Below are 18,193 nucleotides of genomic sequence, written 5' to 3'. Positions count from 1 at the left end.
GGTGACAGCTCAGCACCATGTGACTCTGGGCAATAGCTCACTTAATTTTCACGATGGCCCCTAGCACCTTGAGACCCGGTAGAGTGAGTAGTTTGTGCTTTACAAATACGGATTTACAATTAAGCCAATGCTAGCTTCCAAGCAGCTGTTATATTTGCAGATTAACCAGCTACAAATGTTTGCATTTCTTTAAGGCAACAGGCCTTATGGCAAGAAGCGTGTTCATTGTTTAGCTACCTTTCCCTCCCTCTACGTCACAGCACAGGAGGTTCACATTTCCATTTCACCTGTGGCATCTCAACTATCAGAATGAACCGTTCAGTGGGGGTTGTCTTTTGCAAGAAGTAGGGGAACTGTTTTGGTTAAAATAAAAAAGTCTGGGCTTGTCGTGCCACACAGATCTTGCCCACTTCACCCTCTGGAATAATATTATCAGTCTATTATGTGTGAGCCGTTAGTAATTGGATTACATTTCTTATCAGTGTTGGCCGGTAATTTGAGCATGGGAGGTGCATGTGGCCCTCACACCCATACATTCACAAGTACACACACCTATTCACATCATACGCTCACATATACCTATATGTTCATACATACACGCACCAAACATTAAATAAAAACATTACTCTTGCCTTTTACAGTATCTTTGGAGGGGAGCCTTGGAGGTTCCAAGAGGGTTTGGACACCGCCTCCTCTCATGGTCAACCAGTGGGAGAAGGCATCAATTCCTATCCAGTCACAGATTTGGATGGGGTCAGTGAGAGCTGCTGCCTCCACCCCACTCTGTAAGGAGGTGTCAGTGATAAACACTCAGCTCTATGCATTTCAGGGCTAAAAATTGAAGCACCCAGGTCTGAAGCTATCAGTGAAGCTCCCCCTCATCACACGGGTGAAGGGGTGGAGGTGCTATTTCAGACTGAAGGGGTCACACCCACAGGATCTGTGACATATTCAGTCTGGCAACTTTCAGATGTGCAGCCGGGTGCCTGCACATTTAGTGCATGTCCAGCTCCTGGCTACCTGAACTGAACAAGAAGAGTGTCTGTCAGACTGACCTTTCCCCAGCCTGACAGACACTCTTTATGTCAGGAAAAGGTGGGGGGCATTGGTGAGGGGGGGGCGTGGCCCCTCCACCCTTAATGACGGCCACTGCTGGTTCCTAGTAGCTTAGGTAATAATTTTCAATGGTGTCAGCTAGAAAAACGTTCTTTCTGATTTATTCTCCAGAATACACTGCATATGGTAGATTATTTGCTGGACTATCCAGCCTTATTAGAGGGTCATCCGCTTCATGGAGAAGCAGCACATTAATCGTTTTCTCCCTTCTTCCTTCCCTCTTTCCCCTCCATTGATCCGTCTTCCTTTCACTTATTAGTTATATTTCTTCTTCTTTTTAGCATAAGCATTTTAAAATGTGTTTGTTATTGTCTGATTTTGACACGGAAAGGCAAGGAAGACCAATCCAACAAAAAATAAAACAAACCCAAACTGATAGATTATTTCACAAATGCAGCAAATACATAAATATCTCGAAGGTACCGGAACAGTGGAATAACATCATTTCAATGATCCTGTTGGTAGATTCAAACTCCATTATTTGTATAAAGTGTCATAGCAAGGGCTCGAATCCTTTAACAGTATGGTGAATTGATTGTAGGCCGTTTTCCTATTAGCCTAATATAACATAATGCACTAAAATATGTTTTATGCAAAAAAATAGCTGATATAGCTATATAATCAGCATTACCAGTTTAGCTTTCTCCTCTAATCGTTCGGTATTCCTTAACACGCCACTTCTAGTTATTTTTACAACTGTAATGAAAGCAATTCTCTGCTCACCACTACAAAATATGATTTTGAAGAGATGCGGAAACTAAATATTGATTCTCTTGGTGCACAAAAGGAAAAATAACAGCAGCTGCCAAGATCCCTAAGGTCACTTAGTGGGAAAAAAGATGAAATCTTCTTCACCCAGACCACATTGTGGGGAAATAAATTAGTATAATGATTTATGTTTACTGTTTTAGTCAATTCTGATAGAGATTATAGAGACAAAATGACGAAGTGCCTTAGTGACCAACTTAAATCATGTCAGCCAATCTTTAGTTTTTCCTTACCCTAATTGCTAGCTCGGCTCGTTTATCTTCCCGGGCAATCTTTAGCAGAAATACTAGTTCAATCAGTGCGTGTGCAAACCACCAGAGATAAAAAGTTTACCCTAATTTGTCTCACTAAATCGTAATGCCTCTAGAAAACAAATCTTCGCTTGAGAGGCGATGAAGGGTGCCTGACCAGGAGTAGCGGGTGGGGGGTTGTTGGGGGAGGGGGTCTGTCTCTTCAGGCTTGGTGCTTAAGCCTGCTTTTTTAAAATAAAGGTCCCATGCGTAAATGACCACTGACCAACTAACGCAGTGCCACTGAGCAGGGCGCATGCACAACTGCGCGCTGCTGGTCCCAAAAGAGACTTCCCTAAAGTACACGTCTCCTGTAACATACAGGTGTTTTTAACAGGTGTTTTTTTTTTACTGGTGGTTTCTTATACAACCGTTCACTCACTCTAAAACATCCTCCTAACCCCACTCAAGTGGGCGAGACTCTCGGGCTCCTGGCCCATCCATGCACCCCAATTCTCTCGTGCTCGCAGATGACGCAATTCGTTGATGGTGCAAAAGGCCAAAGCTCCCCTTTGGCTATGGAGCTCTGCTCGCTGCCCCTTTCTTTGTTCTTTCCCTCCCCGCCTTGCCTGAGCCCCTGCTCAGCCAGCGACTGCGACGCCCGCATCCAGGTTTGGGTGGGTGGGTCAACGGCGAAGGCACATATTCCGGGGCAGGCCCCCATGCACTTAAACCCTGGTGCACACCCAGGGGTCCCCACTTATTGGGCGCTTTAAAAGTCCTTGTTTGCTGGTCCCCAACCGTAGGGGTTGTCACAGACCCCTAATCGGTCCGACTTCGCCTGCCCGGCCCACGTGCTTGCTTACCAAAATCATACACATTTACGGGGAAAAAAGAAAACGTACTCATCCAGTTTATTGTATCTCGAAGGTTCCATACCTCAAACAAAATACTCCCAGTTTTCAGAAGGTATTTTTCATATGGGTCTTGTGGTTGTGGATTAATCCGGTACTTTTTCATGGTTGATACACTGCTGCAGGGTTTTATTTTTTTAAATGTGTTTACAATGCTTAGGTATTATCAAGTAACAGTATTTTATATTTACAGTTATTTTTAGTGCAATTATTGCGCAACGCTCATATATCATTGGCCTTGTTTACATTAACAATAAAGACACTAATTACACAATACACAACAGTTACTTTTATTGTGCATAAGTTCTGTTGCATGGAAGCTTCAAGCTGGACCAATTTTGATTGTGGTGTAGCTCAGACTAACAGTCCCCTCTTCAAAATGTGGTGGAGGGCGGATATTTCGGCAGCTGACGGTATACAAACACCTTTCACTGAGGGGGGCTTGCAGAAAGAAGGTTGGGAGGCTGTGCTGCAGGGTGTGGGCGGCCTTTGCAAAGCACCTCCCCACCCCCAAGCATTTGAACCGTATTCACATCAGTTGCACTGGACCCCCCCCCCCCTTTTAACGTTTCTTAATCTATGAAACAAATTCCTAAAAGGAAGGAGAGTTAGTGAATTGCTTGGATAGGGCCTGCATGCTTGCTTTATTGTGGTCTGTGTACATCATTAGCACTCATTCCTTTGGCATTCTCTTGGCAGCCACTCTTGGTGCAGATCAATGGAAACATGTGCCTTTATAATTCAAAAATTAAACACAGTCTAAAGTGGAGACGATACACAGTCTGCTGGGAGTGACATGGACATATTTCAGCTCAGTTGCAGTCTGCACCGCCCCCTCACTTAATCTCCATTAATCACGGGCAGTTATCTACTGATAAAGGCCTGCTTTAGCGCAAACATTAGAACTACAAACAGCAACAAGGCCTCTGATAGAGCTGGGGCTGACTTGACCTCTTCAGTTACAAGTGGGAGTTTTCAATGTATTTATTTTTCTCGTTGCACATGTAAAGTAAAATATGAATCATTTGTCCTGCTGCCTAAAGGAAATGCTCCCCATAGTATATGAAGAAATATAGTTTATGTTGTGCGTTTTTCTGTATGGTCCCTTCTCAGCAGGTAACTCCACATGTATAAAAGGTTCCTCTAGGAATTTGAATCAAGAATGATATTGCACTGATAGCTGTTTATTAAATCAGCTCATTCAATACACTGAAATCATTACAGAGCTGTGGTTTCTTTGGACCCACAATCAAATGCAGAATCTGAAGCGAACATCATTGAATATCACATTATGCGAATTATACTAACGCAGATTTCATTTTTTTGTAGAAAGTAAAGGATTGATTGAGTGTAGAAAAGTAGGTAGGAGCCTCTTCATAATTACACTTATCCTGTTTCTACATTGCGTTGACAGTAACAACATATTGAGCCAGATGCAGGTGGCCCAATACCGGTCGGTAACGGCCGAAATTACCGAGTTTCGGCCGTTACCGACCGGTATTGGGCATTTGGGATGTAGGTGGCCTAAATTGCAAATTCAGTAATTTACCAATTCGACATTTTAAGGAATCGGTAAATTACCGATTCCTTAAAATACCGAATGGGTAAATTACCGAATTTGCATTGTAGGGAGCACTCAGATGAGTGCTTTTCCCATTTTAGGATTCGTTATTTACCACCAACTATAAGTTGGTGGTAAATAAGGAATACCTTTGAAAATGCAAATCTGTGCATTTTCAACTGTGCCATGTGGCAGACATACATGCCCTTAGGGCATGTATGTGTGCCACATCTGCACACAAGTACGATTCAGGGGTGCAACAGGGTGTCAAAGTGACACCCTGGCACCCTTGAATGTTTCCCCCATTTTACCGATTCGGTAATTGCCATTCATTCCTATGGGTCTCCGAATCTTACCCATTCGGTAATTTTTACCGAAAATATATCTACATCCCATTTACCTATTCTTAAATACCGAATCGGTAAAATTCGGTATTTAAGAATAGGTAAATTGGGATTACCTACATCTGGCCCATCTGGCCCATTGTATTGTAATTGCATTTATATAGCGCTTACTACCCCTGACGAGGCATCAAAGCGCTTTTTTCAGGATTAGTGTTGCATTAACATAGTGAAACATGCAAGTACATTTTAAGTGGTGGATATTAGTCAGTTATTTGGAGTGAGAAGGATAGCGGAGCGGTAAAAGGGGAAGGAAGGTTTGCATTCATATAGCACTTGTTACCCCTGATGGGGTGTTGAAGCACGCCACTTCGGAACCCATAAAGGATTAGTGGGGAATTAGTATAGTTGAATATTGAATTTCAGAAGTGAACATGTTAGTCTGTTAATTTTGATTGAAAAGGATAGTGGAGGAATAAAGGGTGAAGGGTTTTTTTGTTTGTTTTTAGGTCTTAGCAGTAGGAGGAGGCTTTTGGATGAGTAAAAAGGAGTTTTGGAGGGGGGTAGTCAGAGGGAAGAGTTTAGAAAGGTTTATTTTGGGTGATCGGTATAGTAGAAAGAGGTGTCAGATGATACAAGAAGGAGTAGAGTAGGAGAGAGTCAAGAAAGGGCTATTTTGGTGATCATAGTAGTGGTATGTGGTTTGGGATAAATGAGAGTGGATGTAGAGGATTTATTGATAGATGCATAGGCTGAGAAATAGGGTAGTGCATTGGAAATTCTAAATTAGAAGAAAGTGATAAATATATAGATCCATAAGTATGTTAAGTTTGTGGATGTGGATGGTGTGGGCTGGGTATTGCTAAATGAGAAAATGGGCAGCATTTCTGGCCCTGGCCAGTCTCGAACAGTCTCAAATAGGCAGCTGCCCTTGTCCTCTCCGCCCTTAGCCTCGACGCCTGGGCTGAGATGCCCTAATCCTGGCCTTTTATAGCCCTAGTAATCAGGTGACCCCTTCAGCCAATGGGAACCCTAGCCCTAACACTATTCAATCACAACACTAGCCCTAAAATCTAGAACCAATAGGAGACCAGGACCTTACAGCCAATCTTTGCCCTAGTCCAAGCACCTAATCAGTTAAAAAATCTGATCTCTACGTCCAGTAGAGGCCCTATCCCTACCAGTAGTCCCAACCCAAGTCCAAGCAACCAATGGTACAGGAAGCCCTAGTCCCTACTTCCAATAGAAAGCCTAACCTTACTCTTAGTCCCACAACCAGTCCAGCAACCAATCACACCAGAAGCTCTAATTGCTACTTCCAATTAAAGGTCTAACCCTAGCTCTAGTCCAACCCTACTCTCAACAACCAATAACATAGTGTCATGGGATGAGCCTTGCATTTACACTGTGTTAAGTTGGCATGAGCTTATTAGAAGTTTAAACACCATTTTTCCTTTCTGATGCCTTTGCACACGGCACACATTATTATAAATGTTTAGAGTTTAGCAGAGTGTTTTGTTTCACACCCGAATAATATGTTTTTCTATATTAGCAGCCTTAACTGGTAAGCTTTGTCTGAACAATGAGTGCCGAGGCCTTCAAGGTTATTTCAACACAGTGGTTGTTGTTCGGACTGATCAGCGCATGTTCTAGACATAACATATATGCAGCTGTGGCCACCTCTGAGTTTGGCGCGTTTTAATAATGCACTGCGTAGGCATGATCACACACACTTGGAGACCATTTGCATGCAGAGAGCTGGTGCAGAAACTGATGTGATCCATTTCTGCTAGGACCAGAGGTATGGGACCGCCCTTGTAATCCCAAGAGACCTTCTGTATATATAAAATAACCTACTAGCAAAGGAGGGTGAGATAGAGGTGGATTCTAACCTGTTTTCCATTTAGCGTTGTAACATGCTTTCACCCTTTGTATTTTATGGAATAGTAACTATGCTGATAATCTTGTTGACTATAATATGTCTGCTTGTATTAGCTAAAATACTGCGCATGCGAACACAGCATTAGAAATAAATCTTTCAAACTTGCACATGTCTCCATATACTCCCTGTTTTGGACTGTATGAGAGTATAACGAAAGAGTGTTCATGTGTGCCACATTGCCTGAGGTATTCTAAGTTCCATGTTCTGGGTTGTCTAATCATTGGTGTTATGGAAGAACCAATGAGACACTGATTGCTAGTCTGGTAGGGGATATTGGGTACTAAGGAGAGTTTTGGCACACCCTAATTCACTGAGGTTCCAATTCTCTATGCACAGTTGTGTGTAGGAGCAGAATCCCTGCTACGATATTAAGCCCTAGTCCCTACTTCCAATAGAAATCCTAACCCTAGCCCTGGTCCCAACCCTACATTAATTGAATCACAGACCCAGAAACCAATCAGAACCCTCAAATACCCAACCAAAGAGGACACTAACCCTAATCCAATAGAAACATCAGATACACAAAATGATGTGTCTATAATGTGACTTAGAACGTCGAGTTGGAAAACTTCCTATTATTGATAGCTACACAATCTATGGTTTTATGTTGTGTACAGCTCCCCAATGAGCCTCCCTCAATTGTGGGGAAAATGAATCATGGCAGAACCCCACTTAGGATCTGATTACGAATTTGTCGATGTGGGAGCGGGCGGCAACGTCAGCGCCCAGCTCCCAGCTCCCACACTGCCAAACTCGACCACCCCAAACCTGCCAAACCTGCCAGCTTTCTGGCTATGATGGGCTTGGCCAGGCCTGTCCTTGGCCTGCTACGCGAGACGTGGTGGGGTGCTTAAAAGTGAAGTGCTGTGAGTTCCAGACCTCATGTAAGTCCCTCCTCTTTAGCTACAATGCAGGTTGGAATCTGCAGTATCCCACAATACTGGTGCTCTGCGTCCCACACTGCAGGAGATGGTGGGGCGCCTAAAAGCACAGTGGCAGGAGGGTCCCGGGCTCCGTGTCAGCCCCTCTTTTTTAGCTACAATGCAGGCTGGAACCTGCAGTATACCACAATCCTGCTACTCAGTGCCCCGCAGCAGGTGATGGGGCACTTAAAAGCACAGTGGCATGGGTCCCAGGCCTCGTGTCAGCCCCTCCTCCTTACCTACAATGCAGGCTGGAACCTGCAGTCTTTCACAGTCCTGCTACTCACGTTCCGAGCCTTGGGAGGTGGTGGGGCATATAAAAGCGCAGCAGGCAGGCCCCGGGCCTCGTGTCAGCCCCTCCTCCTTCAGTACAATGCAGGTTGAAACATGTAGTCTACCACAATCTTGATGCTCACGTCCTGAACCTTGGGAGGTAGTGGGGCGCTTATAGGTGCAGCGTGCAGGTCTCGGACCACGTGTCAGCCCCTCCTCCTTAGCTGCAATGCAGGTTGGAACCTGTAGACTCCCACAGTCATGTTGTACAGCATTCTGCCATTGAGCCTTGTGCGCATATAGGAAATGCCCCCATGTTTCATCATTGTAAAATGCAGCCTTACTTGAGCTGCAGTGTGCTCACCATGTCCCATGGCTCCTATGTCATTGGACATGAAGCACTATGTAAGCTGTGTCCCTGTTTCTTGGACTACTTTAGTTTCCAGTCCAGCCCTAACTCTTAATTCAAAGGCCCATTCCAACCACGTTTGTGTAAAGAAATTGCTTTCAGGCATAGTGCCATGCAGATAGTTCGCCACACCATCAGATCCTTCTTCAAGATGAAATTGTGTAATTTAATGCACACATGCTGGGAATCCAGAGTACATTGCATACATGGATGTTTGTTATAAGATTGAGAGTGTGCTGCTTTTCCCCCATCTGTTGTACATTTATTTATTGGAGGACCCCTGAATCCATATTTTAGTGTTGTTCAATAATTTTCTCCCATTGGCCACAAGGGAAGGCAGGCAAGTAATTACCCCAGCATAAACAAGTAACAATCGCATATCTATATGTGCTTCAATGTTATCGAGTTCGGAAACCATGATGCTCTGCGGCTTGCACTTCAGCAGCAATAGTAAGGTGGCATAGCAATTATCTGGTCAGGCATTTTCTGAAATGACATCAATTAACTCAGAACATGTCCTTTAATGACATCTTTAAGAGGAAAACCCCCACGTAATACTTCAGACACATGACTGACTACCACTTGCATTGTATTCCTGCTGTGTGTTTTAAAACCTACTTCCTAATTTCTGCAACAGACAATCAAGGATGGGGTAAGAACCACTCTGATTGTATCTCTTAAAGTATATCTAAAAAATATATAGATTTGCAGGCTCGCCAAAAGCCTGCGGATACCACTTTACACAGATTAGTGTAATCAGAACTATCATTCGTTGAAAGTGGTTAATATAGCACTGCAGACACATTTGCCAAAGTGTTTGCTCATCCCACAATTCTGCGTGTTTATGAAAGCATGCAACTGGCATTTTCATAGCCTACATTCTGACACTTGCCGTCCGCCGCTGATCCCACCGCCATCCTAATGTAGCTGGTGGTGCTTTAGAGGTCCGCAGCGGTGAATCCGCATCCTCCAAGCCGGCGGTGGCTTCCGCCGGCCCGGATGATACAGACTTACCGCCATCCTAACCGACCCCACTGTTCGGCTGCTCTCCTATACTTTACAATGAGAGCATGCATTCCGACCGGAATGCATGCTCTCATTGTAAATAGCTGAAATGCAGTTCATCCCTGCAACCAGTGGCAGGCACCTCAAGGTGCCTGCAAAGGGGTGCAGTGATCAACAGGGGGGCACCATAGGTGCCACCATCCGGAGGCTTTGCACCCACAGGGGCCCTGCTGGGGGCCACACAGTCGAATTCCGTCAGCATTTCAGTGTCAAAGGCCAGCACAGAAAGGCAGTAGGAATCCACCATTGTAATCCCTCAGGCAGAAAGAGGGGCCCTAGGGATTACTGGCCCCTTTCGGAGAGGCAGATGGGCTCGTCCGAGCCAGTCGGAAGCCATTCGGAAAGCATATTTGGATTTCTTTCTGACCAACCACATCATGATGGGTCAAATTCCAGTGCATTTCATTTTCTGTATAACATTGACCTTTAAACCCATTATACCGTAACTTCCAAAACGCCACTTTGTATTAACTGCAGCAAACACATCGCAATAAAATATAATTTGCAATTCAACATCTCTACCACGCTTTCAAACTCTAAAAAAAATGAATGAAAGTAATGTGCTCTGAAATGTATCCACCTCTAGGCTAATTTCTCCAAGCGTAACCGCATGATTACATTTGGGATGTGGCCACCTCTCTTTCTCTAAATGTGTGCCAGAACACTCAATTTATTGGCAGATTAAATAAGAAAGAAAGAATATCAGTTGCCAGGAAGAACATACGTAAAGACAGATCAAAGGACGGTCTATCAGCTAATCTTTCTTGAGTTTGTGTTGGTTCCTGTTAGATGTTTGCGCGACTAACTAGAGCATTATAAATTCTACGTTTATTACCTGTACGAATGGGTATGAATATTTATCTTTTTCAAAATGGAGGCAGACAGTAGCCAAGATAGATACAAATGTCTTGCGGTCAGCCCTCTCACATATTTGTAAGCCAGTGTTATCAGTCTGTGGATTCCTGCTGGCTCCATTTGACTACTTTCCTGGACAAAAAGGGCTAAACTCACTAAACATAGGTAAAAGCACGACTCCACCTGAGCACACGTTTACAGGTTTTTGCCATTCACAAATCAAGTATAGCAGTACACTTGGAAAGCCACGAGAGGTGCTGGTTCCAGGTGTACTGTTACATCTGTCATTTCACTTCCTTGAGGATCCTTATTCTTTCTGTGTAGAATTGTACATAGTGTAATGCAAATGCATATTTTTTTCTTTGCGGAGGAAAACATATTTTTCCAGTGGAGAAAGTCCTTCCCACGCACCCCAAACAATCCTCTTCCCACCCTGCAAGTGCAGTTACTCCAGCTTCTGGAAACCCTTTACCGTGTGTGAAAGAGTTGGATTTCGGTTTCTGAAAGCCCAAAAATGTATATATTTCTGGGCAGTCACAATTTGCAGGGCAGATTACACCTTGTAATACCCACTACCAGCAGTGGCGTCACTAGGGTTGGTGTCACCCGGTGCGGGTAACTCATGGTGTCACCCCCTCACAACTTTCCAGATGGACCAACTCACCCTCTGCCTGCAGCATGTCCCCTCTGCCTGCACCATCTCTCCCTCTGTCCGCACCATCTCCCCTCTGTCTGCACCATTTCACCCCCTGCCTGCACCATCTTTCCCTCAGCCTACACCATCTCACCCTCTGCCTGCACCATCTCCCCTCTGCCTGCACCATCTCCCTCTGGTTGCACCATCCCTCCCTGTGTCCACACCATCTCCCCTTCGCCTGCACCATGTCTCCCTCTGCCTGCACCATCTCTCCCTCTACCATCTCTCCCTTTGTCCACACTATCTCTCCCTCTGCCTGCACCATCTCTCCCTCTGCCTGCACCTGCTCCCTCAGCCTACACCATCTCACCCTCTGCCTGCACCATCTCCCCTCTGCCTGCACCATCTCCCCTCTGGTTGCACCATCCCTCCCTGTGTCCACACCATCTCCCCTTCGCCTGCACCATGTCTCCCTCTGCCTGCACCATCTCTCCCTCTACCTGCACCCTCTCCCCTCTGCCTGCACCATCTCTCCCTCTACCATCTCTCCCTTTGTCCACACTATCTCTCCCTCTGCCTGCACCATCTCTCCCTCTGCCTGCACCATCTCTCCCTCTGCCTGCACCAGCTCCCTGCCTGCACCATCTCACCCTCTGCCTACACCATCTCACCCTCCGCCTGCACCATCTCACCCTCCGCCTGCACCATCTCACCCTCTGCCTGCACCATCTCACCCTCTGCCTGCACCATCTCTCCCTCCGTCTGCACCATCTCACCCCCTGCCTGCACCACCTCTCTCTCTGCCTGTACCATCTCCCCTCCGCCTGCACCATCGCCCCTCCGCCTGCACAATCTCTCCCCCTCTGCCTGCACCATCTCCATCTCTGCCTGCACCATCTCACCCTCTGCCTGCACCATCTCACCCTCTGACTGCACCATCTCCCTCTCTGCCTGCACCATCTCCCCCTCTGCCTGCACCATCTCCCCTCCGCCTGCACCATCTCTCCCTCTGTCTGCACCACCTCCCGTCCGCCTGCACCATCTCATCCTCTGTCTGCACCATCTCCCCTCCGCTGCACCATCTCACCCCCTGCCTGCACCATCTCACCCTCAGCCTGCACCATCTACCCTCCGCTGCACCATCTCACCCCTGCCTGCACCATCTCCCCCTCAGCCTGCACCATCTCCCCTCCACCTGCACCATCTCTGTCTGCATCATCTCCCCTCCGCTGCACCATCTCACCCTCTGTCTGCACGTCCCACATTTGTATAATGCGGATGGTGGCTTTGTTTTTGAACCACTCATGAGACAAAAACGTGGAAAATACTATTGGAGGGTCTTTTTCTAAAAATTCAAAATAGAGGACAGGCTTTTAATTAAACATATTCACTGTCCCTATGAGCGCAATCTATAATGAAATCATTTAATACTCGATAAAAGCCCATGTATTTGTCCAGCACACTTCTCTATTTTTAGCTATTAAACGTGATCATGGTTTCTTAATAAAATTTACAAAACTATTAGATTCACTCGGGCGTAGTACTTCCTGAACAGCAAACAGTAACCTCATTCCTCCCTAAAGGCTCGTATTTTACAATTAACATTATTCACCCGACACTGGTTTCTTCAAAGCTTCCAAACTCACTGCAAGTGTTTACTGAGAACCGGACTCCTGTTCCCGCTTCTAACTTGAGAGGGGTGAAACCGAGTCACGCTCTCAGGCTCCCTTTAAGCTCGTGCCACCGGACGCAGACTGAGCTGTGTTACAAACACAGGACACAGCGTAACCAGGTGGATGGTGTCACCCCATTACTGGTGTCACCCGGTGCGGTCCGCACCCCCGCAGCCCCCTAGTGACGCCACTGACTACCAGCCCCGTGTTGGATTTACAATGCACATCTCTCCACATTCATGGTAAATGCATTTACACCTGACAGGAATCCGTTGAGGATTCTTGCTAGAGGTAAATGAGGCATCTTCATCTCTGAACTTTTTGTTTACAGCCAAAAAAAACTTCATGCATAGGCCCACATTTTGAAGTCTGAACCTGAAGTGGATACATTGAAAAACAAACAGTGACTTGTTTAATGTATTCATTTATTCACTCATTCATATTATTTTATTGCTTCAATTTAGCACATTGTGATCTTAATCATGCCATGGTGCTTTTTGGAGTGCAGCTAGTCCTGTGTTTTGGGTATAATAGACGTGCACAAGCCCAGCAAGTATAGGGTGTTTCTAACAGCAGGTGGTTAATGCAAGGAAGGGTTTGGCAAGAGTGAACGGTGAGACAATTAATCCCCAGTGGAGCAGGGTGAGAGGTGCAAGGAATTTTTATTTGGATTCTGGCTCTCACGAGGAGCCAATGACGTGTAGGTAGAAGCATTTTGGACATTTAGGACCTCATTCTTAGACACACAGAAATGCATCATTATAGAATACACCACTCTACTTGATTCTGAGTTTTACTCAATAAAACCAAACACCTTCTGCCTTCAGGATGAGTAAAATGTGGGTGGGGATCGGGAACGGTATGCAAGAATGGGCCCAGGAATTTAAGATCCAGCACACGATTCCCTTTTTCAAGCCTGGAAAATCAGAATGACCGATAACAGGGGTGGTGTCACCATCTGGAATCGGTAACTCCAGCCCCAGTATCTCCACCTCTTGTTCCAATGAACTTGTATTGGGCTCCTTTAAGGTTTGTGGCAATATTACAGAAATGAGGGACACAGTACCAATTTGTGATGCGAGAGTGTGCCCAGAGTAATCCGGAAACCTGTGCAATATTACTAAAAAAATGTGCTGCCCCAGTGTAAGCACAAACGTGTACCTCCGAAGGAGCAGAGCAGCTTTGAAAGGCAGAGTGGCTTTTAAAAACCACTGACCCTTTTTAGGTCTCGCCTGAGCCAACGTATGCGCTGCTCTGGCAAGACATTTAGTTAGTGGGCTTTTAAAAGTCCTACCATGTGTGGTATACTGCGCACAGGCACGAGCAGAGGCGCCATCTGGTTTTCCTCTCGCTCTGCTGCAGGTGCGCCGCGATCTGCCTCTATGTCTTGCTCACCCCTCCTCCACAGAGCGCGTCTCGCGGCAGCGCAAAATTAAACCATGTGCTATGCTACAGGCACGCACCGCGATCGCTTTCACTTTCATGGCCGTGCGGCCGTGTTACATTTACGGCCGCGTGGCCAATGCTTGTTTCAATTCTAAGCTATTTTGATCCCATTAAAATTAAGCTCAATTCAAGAATGCGTATTCACAATTTTCCCCTACGTCCATGTTTTTGGAATGCCAAAACCTTGAACAAAAAGTATTGTCCACTATCTCTTCGTCCTCTTCTGTTCATCTATACTTACTTGATATAAAAATATGCCTCACAGTAGAACACATTTTGACAAGCCCAATCCCCAACAGAAAATATGTTGACGTCAAGCCCCAACTTGCAGCTCGAGCACATTCCAGGTTTCATAGGCCTATCTATTCTGTTTTTGCCTCACGTAGTTTTCGGCATGGCAACTGTTGAGACGGACGAAAATATCTATATCCAACAACCTCTGTGACGCTCAGGCCGCAGGCGAGAAGCTTCCAAGGTAACATGCTGAACGAGTCTAGACCTTTGGGGGCGCCGGTGAGCTCGCCTTCTCTGCAGGGCAGCTGGGGCCTCGAGGCAGCCTGACGCGAAAGGTAAATGCGTGTGTCTGAGCCGATGGTGGCCCGTACATTTGTTTTGAAGAGAACGCAGGCATTAGGTAAAGTTGTCACCTGGCGGGTATTCTACCGGCCTGGTCAGTATTTTTATGTCCATGCTGATATAAAAAATTGGTAAAATCAACCAAAGTTCATACTTTACACATACATACTATCTTAGTACATACTACCAAGTCCCTTGTTCTAGCTAACACATCCTACATTAACTAGTAAATATTAGCAAAAACGGAAGAGCAGCGGGCCGGCCGTATACCTATGGCGGCTCCGGGTGCACCTTGGTGCCATGCTGCCTTATTACCCCCCTCTCCTCCCTCACATGGCTTACCCCATCTTTCCACTCACCTGCCAGCCTCTGTTTGCTTCCCCTGCCCCTCTGCCTATCCATGCCTCTCGCACTCCTGCCCATTAGTTTCTTCTCCCTCCCTACCCGCTGCCTCACACTCCTCTCCCTTTCTATTGCTGTTCCTCTCTCTACCCCTTAGGCGTTTTCCCTCGCATGTGTCGCTCTTCTCCACCTGCCACTCGAGCACCCTGTCTTGCTTTCTTCCGCACTCTCTTGCTCTGTAACCCTGCCTCTCACCCTTTTTCTATCTATCCAGCCTCCTCACCTCTGCATTGCTCCTTTCCACCATCATGTTCCTCTAGCCCATCTTTTCTAGCTTTGTTCCCTTCATCCTTTCCTCTCTGTGTATCCCTCTCTCTCTCTCCTCACCATATTGCATCCTCCTTTTCACTGTGTTCCCACCTTCTCGTTCCTACTTTAATTTGCACCAATATTTTCCTGTGCTTCCCCCTTTCATTTGAGATTTTATCTTCCATTTTAACCCCCCGCCGCCGCCCTTTCGCGTCACTGTCAGGTGCAGGAGACGGAGCCATGTTTCATGGAAATACAATTACTGTTTTTTTTTTTTAAATCAAAAAATGGGTGCTTAGAAAACCACATTAAATATATAATCGCTATAAACTAAGCATAAACCGTTGAAGGAGAACCCAGCATTCGCAAAATCCTGAGAGTTGTACCTGCTCCCGAAGGGCTCTGGTGGCACGGGCAGCCTGCGTGGAAACACAACTGTTTTTCGACGCTGCCTGGCTCGAGTGCCATGGATCCGCCTTCTGGCACTTTCTGCCATGCTCCTGTCCCTGCTTTGGGCGGCAAACTGCAAGGGTTCTAGAATCACACTGACGCGAACTGTAGCCGGTACTTAAGCGCATCTCAAGGGCTTCAAATTTCACATACACTAAGGGGCAGTGGTTTGACCCACACTCGCCGAAACCTGCAAGCTGTGACCAACCTTTACTCCAAACTACAGCCAGGTTGTTCAGATCCGCTGTGATTGTGCACCGATGGCACAGGTTCTGATGCTTGATCTGGACTGTAAGGTGGGAGCACCTCATTCATAATTGCAGGAGCTGGCACACATCGAGGTAAGTGCTCAAACTGTGACAAGCCCCGTATGATGGGCTTTCCAGGACCACTTGGCAACACCATGTGTCGCTTGCACGTCACAGCCCTCAGAGGATCGTCAGCAAACGCAGGATATGTTTTCCGCTTTAGTTTCTTCTTGACCAGGACCCAGTCAGCTTCTTCGAAGACTGTTTCCTGAACTCTTTGACTCCGATCGGAATATGTTTCCATCTTGCACTTTTGAGAAGTTTCTGTGACATGAACTGCATCAGTATTCAAAGATCGGTCTACTGTCCACTGTGGCAGCTTGGTTCCGGTGGCCATCTCAAATGGATCAGCAAGTGACTAGCACACTTGTATAAGAGCCTTGTCATGCTCCTTTTGCGTTGCTCCAAATACCAACATGTCATCACTGTAATTACAAGCATGTGTGACTGGTTGAATTATTCCACGTATAACATCCTGAAATATTTCTGCAGCTGACTTCACTCAAAAACTCAGCCTTTTGTATCTGAACAAACCACATGTGTCAAAAAAGTAGTGATGTACATATAGTTCTGTTCCAACTCAAGTTCATGGTATCCCTTGTTTAGGTCAAGATGGGAAAAGGCTTTGGCACCGTTCAGTTGTATAATCATGTCTGCTCTTTTTGGACCAAGATGTCTTTTACTCTCAATTGCTTTGTGGGCCTGTCGCATATCAACACAGATGTGCACAGCACCTCCCCTGTAATTTTTGGGCACTACCACTATGTGTGAGACGCATGGCGTAGGACCAGTGGATTGCTCAATGATGTCATGCTTCAACAGCATTTCTAGTTCTTTCTCAATGGCTCTTGCAAGTGAAAAGGACTCTGTGATTCAGCTAGGCAACAGGGCGAATGTCCTCATTAATATGAAGTTGCACTTTCATTGTCTTGAGCCTTCCTAGGCCATGAAACAACCTCGAGAACTGACTTACAACTTCAGATGAGGGCGGAGGTTTTAGTTGGAAAATATCAGTCCCATGTCAGCAACAGTTGCAAAACTGAGTAGGCATGTACTGGACGAGATTCCTTGAAGAATGTGAATTGGAGTTTGCACTGATACTGCTTTATGTTGCATTGTTACTGTGAATGACCCTTAACTCTGGAACAGATAAGAAGTATTCCACGTGCATATCTTCGTGTTTTACAGATTTAGGCATGGCACAGGAGACAGGCCATTGAACCTTTAGACTGGCAGGAAGAGTCGACGCACCACTATCTATGATAAACATTATGGGATCAACCAATAACTTCAATTGTAATCTTTGGGCAGTAACATAAATTAATTTGGTTGTTTTGTTTGGTGCTTTACTTTTGTCATTTGTTTTTCCTTGCAGGCAGCCAAACCTACATGTGCCTGCCGTTCCACGGTCTATACCATCATTGCACATCCATCTTCTTTGCTGGCACTTGATAAAGGACGTTCAAGTGCCTTTGTAGATAGAAATTGATGTTGATTGACTTTGTCTTTTTTGCCTCGTGGACCAGGCAAGAATGCTTCTGGAACAGTCAGGTGCACATTTTCTCTTCTCGCTGTGACGCATTTGGTTTCTCTTTCACCTTGTAGACCATTACAAAGTTATTTTCTCTCCACAGCCTTTGCATGTCTGTTCCATGGCTGGATATTTACCTTCATGGGAAAATAAAAACCCACATCGGAAACACTTTTTCTTCTCTGTAGACATCGACTTGCATGCATCTACCTTGTGGCTGCTTTCACGATAAACGTTGACTCACCCTGAGCTTTTCCAGCTTCCATATCAGTGGTCTGTCGATCTGCAAGTTCTTCTGTCCTCGTGGCCATTCTAAACTGAGGTTTTCTCTCAACATGCATCTTCTGAATGATTCTAAAAGATAACTGTTAGACCTGGCATATCTGGATTTGATTTCTCCTGTCTTTTTGCTTCTGACCTCCTGTTTTTAACTGTGTGCTGCATTTCGTGTTTGCTAGTTTTAGGACTCGGGGCACTTCACCACTGCTGACCAGTGCTAAAGTGCAAATGCTCCCTGTGTAAGT

The sequence above is a fragment of the Lissotriton vulgaris genome, chromosome 3_1 (genome assembly GCF_964263255.1).
Source record: "Lissotriton vulgaris chromosome 3_1, aLisVul1.2, whole genome shotgun sequence".
Taxonomy (NCBI): Eukaryota; Metazoa; Chordata; class Amphibia; order Caudata; family Salamandridae; genus Lissotriton; species Lissotriton vulgaris.
Note: the sequence above shows the minus strand (reverse complement) of the source record.